Genomic DNA, 6,426 nt, shown 5'->3' with positions numbered 1-6,426 from the left:
GGGTGGCTGCTGTCCTAGGTGCTCCTCTTAAAGGGACCACACACAGACTTACTAATGGACTCACTCGCTCTGAGCTACAGCACTGGAGCAGCAGCTCAAAAGGCACCAGGGACAGACAGGGAGGAACTGAGTTATCTAGCGTCAGGGTGAGGGCTGGAGGGACATCTTTCTCCCAGACAAGTAGCTGGTGGAAGCCATTGTTTCTTTGTTGAGTCCTCCCCCACCCTGTGTGCAGACACAGGCAGACGCCATATCTGAGTCTCCATCAAACTGGCTATTACCTTTTGTCTCTAACCCTAATGATTCCCTGAGAACACACCCACCCAACTCTTGGGCACACCCAAGCCACTTTCCATATAAACGGCCTGCTTTGGCTCATGCTGTGGACATTCCTAAAATCTCAAAGGTTCACAAAACCCAAACAAGCAACATCTGGCTGACGAACTGTAAGCCTCGCACTAGCAATAGTTGGCCTTGGTTCATGGCTTGGTCTCTCAAGGCACCTCGAAGCACAGCGTGGGTGGCAGCCATCTCTAGATTGCTTTCTTGCTCATGCCAGGTGGCTCTGGGCAGGGAACAGACTACAGTTGAACTTGGCCTGCAGCAGGTCCCCTCTCAGGAGGCTCTGGGGCTGGCAGGCCCAGTGGCCAGCTTTGGATTGGGCCAGAACATAACCCAGCCACCTCCAAGGGTGACACACCCAAAGGACAAACAGCAGGCATCAGAGCCCTGCTAAAGTGAACCCTGCTTTGTAGGGTCAGCCCCTGCACAACAGTTCCACCACTGTAGTCACAGCCAGTGCTCACAACCAATCAGCCGGAGGGTCAAGCCCTCCATTGAAGTGCAAACAGCAATAAAGGCTCAACTATAACAGGAGGGCACAACAACCTACACAAAGGACACACCTGGAGCACCCAGCTCTGGTGACCAGGGAGACTGCACCACTGAGTCCCATAGTACACCTACTACATAAGGCCGCTCTACTAAGATTGGGAGGAATAGCATCCCTGCATAGAAACAAACAGGGAGGCAGACAAACATTTCCCAAGTAATCTATCAGATGCAAAGTTCTAAATACTGGCTATAGGAATGTTCAATGATCTCAGGGAGAACTTCAACAAAAAGATAGGAAACATAAAAATGGAGATAGAAAACATAAAAAAGAACCTGTCAGAAATAAAGACTACAATAACTGAAATGAAGAATACATTAGAGGGATCAACAGATTAGATGAAGCAGAGGATTGAATCAGTGATTTAGAAGATAAGGTAGCAGAAAACACCCAATCAGAACAGAAAAAAAAATCTGAGAGTTTAAGGGGCCTCTGGGATAACCTCAAGCATACCAATATTTGCATCTTTGTGGTACCAGAAGGAGAAGAGGGAGAGCAAGGAATTGAGAACATATTTGAAGAAATGATGACAGAAAACTTCCCTAATCTGGTGAAGGGAATAGACATACAACCAACCCTACGGAATAACAAGTCCCAAACAAGATGAAACCAAACAATCCCACACTAAGACACATCATAATTAGAATGCCAAAGGTTAAAGACAATCTTAAAAGCAGCAAAAGAGCAGTTAGTTACCTACAAGGGAGCTCTCATAAGACTATCTGCTGATTTCTCAACAGAAACTTTGCCAGCCAAAAGGGATTGTCAGGAAATATTCAAAGTAATGAAAAGTAAGGACCTATAACCAAGATTACCCAGCAAAGCTATCATTTAGAATCAAAGGATAGATACAAAGCTTCCCAGACAAGAAAAAGCTAAAGGAGTTCATCACCACCAAACCGGTACCACAAGGAATCTTGGAGGGACTTCTTTAAGACAAAAAGATATATATATATATATATATATATATATATATATATATATATATATACACACACATATATATATATATATATATATATATATATATATATATATATACATATACATATATATACACAAGACCCTTACATATGCTGCCTACAAGAGACTCACTTCAGATCGAAAGGCACACACAGACTGAAAGTAAAGGGATGGGAAAAAGGTATTTCATGAGAAGTGGCTGGATGGCTCGGTTAGAGCATGAGCTCTGAACAACAGAGTTGCTGGTTCAATTCCCACATGGGCCAGTGAGCTGCGCCCTCCACAACTAGGTTGAAGACAACGAGCTGCCGCTGAGCTGCCAGAAAAGCTGCTGGTGGCTCAGTTGGTTAGAGCGCGAGCTCTCAACAAGAAGGTTGACTGGACTTGGAGCTGAGCTATGCCCTCCACGATTAGATTGAAGGACGACTTGGAGCTGACGGGCCCTGGAGAAACACACTGTTCCCCAATATTCCTCAATAAAATCTTTAAAAAAAAAAAAAGTATTTCATGAAAATGGAAACAAAGCTGAGGTAGCAATACTTATACCAGACAACTCAGACATTAAAACAAAGGCTTTACGAGATAAAGAAGGACCCAGTAATCCCACTATCCCACTTCAGGATATTTATCCGAAGAAACCCAAAAAGCTACTTTGAGGGGACAGATGCATCCAGGTATATGTTCATTGCAGCATTGTTTATAATTGATTGGATAGGTAGAAAGGTAGAAATGAGAAGGAGGGAACTAGCCCCAGTTAGGAGAACCCTTACAGTTACTCCTACTTGGGTTAAGGCCCCTTGTAGCTGCTTTCACTTGGGGCACAAACACCTTATTTACTCAGCAAAATATTGAGAACAAGATATGTTGTTAGAAGAAGGAAAAATGCTGGAGAGGGAGAGAAATATCCCACTTACCAGAATATACATCCTGCTTCTCAGGACTATTTTGAATGAGCTCAAATAAATCATGGGAAATTAACAGGTTCACACTTATGCTCTGAGAAACAATCTGGAGAACCAGAGGGGAGGACAGGACACATCAGCAGAGAGCAAAAGATAAGGGAGAGACATTTCCAATCATAGAGATAAAAACCCTCACACAATGTAAGGAGAGGCTACTTTTCTCTCTTGGGTCAGCCCACTCCATGTCTTGGAGTGTAATCACTTTCACTAATAAACTTCTGGCTGTCCTATGTTGCACAAACTGTGTCTCTTGACTGAATTCTTTCCTTTAAGAAGACGAGCTGAGGTACAACATCATTCCTGGTAACATAATGGCCAAGATATGGAGGCAGCCTGGGTGTCCGTCGATGGATGAATGGATAGAGTAGGTGGTACATATACATGATGGAATGTTGCTTGGCCATGGATGGGAGAAGGTTCTTGCCATTAACAGCGGCATGGATGGACCTGGAGGGTATTGTGCTGAGTGAAGAATGTCAGACAGAGAAAGACAGATGCAATGTGATTTTGCTTATATGTGGAATCTAAACAACAAAATGAACAAACAAAACAGAAACAAACTCATAGATACAGAGAATGTTTGCCAGATAGGAGGGGGTTTGGGGATGAGTGGAAAATGGGAAGGATTGAGAAGTACAAATTGGTACAAAGGAACAACCAATAATGAGGATATAGGGTATAGCATAAGGAATATAGTCAATAATATTGTGATAACGATGTATGGTGTCAGATGGGTACTAGATTTATTGGGGTGATAAATAGGGGACTTAGGGGTCAGGGTGAAAAAAGGGAAGAGATTAAGAAGTACAAATTGGTAGTTACAAAATAGTCATGGGGATGTTAAGTAAAGCATAGAGAACATAGTCAATAATATGGTAATAACTATAGTGCCAGGGGGGTATTAAACTAGTCAGAGAGATCACTTTTTAAATTATATAAATGTCTAACCACTATGCTATACATCTGAAATTACTATAAAGTAATATTGAATGTCAAAATAAAGTGTAAATAAGAAATTAACATCTGACATATTTTGGGGGAAAAGGAATTAAAGGAGTCAACTTTAAGGTAATAGCAAGCATTATAAATAGCCACGCTGTAAATACAAAATTCCCTTCAATACATAAAATTATCAAAAAATAGGCAAACTCTTTAAAAGTAAACAAAATTTTAATTCACTCCTCCCAGGTTATGACAGTTCAAATAAATCAAATAAGGCATTTGAAAGCTCCCATTAACATGATTAATATAGTGTATCTATTTAGCACTTTAAAATAGTATTCTATATGAACAGTAAACATCTTTCTTTCAAGTGTTTATGGAAAAGTAAAGGAGGTTGAGCATTTTATTAGGCAACAGAAGAAAAAGTCAAATTCTCAAAGTAGGAATAATACAGAAGACATTATACTTGTATAAACAATACAGAAAAATGGATTTCAATTAAAAATAAAAGACCACTATATGGTAACTGTTTAAAAATATCTCAAAATTTAGAGTTAACACAAAATTGAACATTTTATTAAAAATCAAAACATTGAAACATAAACCAGTGGAAAGCCTAAAAACCAGTGATTGGATAAAATTATTTAATATAAATTATTCACTAATAATATATTAATTATTCAGTGTTCAAATTAATGTTGACAATGAAGAAGTTAGATTCACACCAGAATAATTTGAATAAAAGGATAATACAAAATTTAAAAAGAGAAAACATTAATTCTATAAGGAAAATAAAAAGAGGCGAGCTATTAAAAATCCAAGAATTATGTCTTAGCTACTCTAATTTTGAAAAGCAGAGAATGTTCAAATATAAGAAATGATAAAGGAAAATTAATTATAAATAATATTAAAGAAACCTTAAGAGAATAACTTACTGAAGTTTAAAAAAAAAAAAATTCCAAAATGAAATGTTTTGTTTTCAAAGAAAACATAATTTAACAAAGTTCCCAGAAGTCAGGCATCCCTGCTAGGTCCTCAAGCCACCATGCCTTAACATATTTGGGCCTAGGTCCATTTCTTCAGCCCTTATGCCCCTGTAGGGAAAGTCAGAGAGCATGCCAGGCAGCATGGATGGTAGAAGGGGCCTGGAGACTGCACTCCTTGAGCCAAGGGACAGGGTTAAAAAATAAATAAATGACCAAATTTCTCATTGCCAGAACCTAATTTCCTCTATCCTCAAGCTGGCTGGGCAGAGGGCTTGACAGGAGCCAGGGACCCAGGAGTTGGGGTGCCCTGCTGAACCTGGAGCCCTGCAGTGGGTGTGGGAATTACTCCAGAGGGAGGGGGTGAGATGGGTGTGGTGGGGAAAATGGGTGGGGATGGGGTGGGGGTGAAGGTAGGAGAATGACAGAGGAGAGGGAGGAAGAATTGGGTGGGTATAAGTGGACATAGAGGAAGAGGGGAATGGGATGGTTGGAGGACTGGGGAGATTAAAGGGACAGGTTGCAGGTGGGGGCTTGGAGGCGGCGGCAAATGGAATGGGGGGTTTGGAGGAAGGAATGGAATGGTGTTCCACGTTGATGTGAGGAAACAGAAGGGAAGAGGAAGAACACATTGCCTGGCCAGCATCAAAAGCATGGACAACAGCTGCTATTTATTGAAAACTAGTCCTCCCTCAAAGGAGCCTATATTGGGCAACTTACCTGTGCAGGTCAAGGTTCCAGGGGGTCACTGAATCAATGTCAACTCTTCCCTGCCCTTCCAGAGCTCTCCTTAGGGGATTCAAAATGCCCTGCCCCATGCTGGTTCCTTAAGTACAAGAGAAAACTGAGGACAGAGCCAGGGAGAGGAAAAGCTCCAAGGGGGGAAGTGGTAGGCAGGAAAAGTGGGTTTTGGTTACCCCTTCGTCATTCAACACACTTGGAGCTTAAGCATGAATACTGTGACCTGGACATTCAGGGTAGGGAGGAAAATGGAAGCCCACATAGCCAGTTGCCTGGTCGTGCTGATTCCCCAGATAGGGGTGACATCAGACTTCTAAATCCAGGCTAATTCCAGCCAGGCCCCCAGGGAGCTGGACAGAACATGGCATGTTCTCCTGGGCCTTCTGAGTCTTGGTTTCTTCCTCCCTTGTGGCATTGTTCAGGGGAGAATTGTAAGCCCCCAGCCTTTACTGTGTCACTAGCAGAAAGTTTCATTCAACTGAAATGTTTGATTTGTTTGCCCTAAACTTGGAACAACTTGTCAAAACTCTTGCAAACAGAAGTTATTCCATAAATACCAGAGTCCTCCTGGAACCCCCACTAGTTTGTAATAATACCCCCTCCCTATCCTCACCCCAGGCCAGATCACAGGGAGATAGAGTTAGCTTTCACAGCCCCAGTACCTCTGGAGACCCCATGAGAAACAAGGTTCAGTAACCCAGCTCTGGCCTTTGCTAGTAGGGCAGCCATTACCCAACAAACTCCTGGGAGCCCAACCTTACCTACAGTGCATTGACCTCTTTCACCCTCGAAGTCATAACTTCATTTGCATTCCCTTTTTGCCCTAATGGTAGAAGTTCCCACCTTTAGCCAGTGGCTAGTCCTCCCACCAGTTCTGATTCTGGAGAAGGGTGGTCCCTGGACAACACTAGAAATTTCAGGTCTGATTTCAACCAGGATTTCC

This window comes from Rhinolophus sinicus, linkage group LG11 (genome assembly GCF_036562045.2).
Source record: "Rhinolophus sinicus isolate RSC01 linkage group LG11, ASM3656204v1, whole genome shotgun sequence".
Classification (NCBI taxonomy): Eukaryota; Metazoa; Chordata; class Mammalia; order Chiroptera; family Rhinolophidae; genus Rhinolophus; species Rhinolophus sinicus.
Note: the sequence above shows the minus strand (reverse complement) of the source record.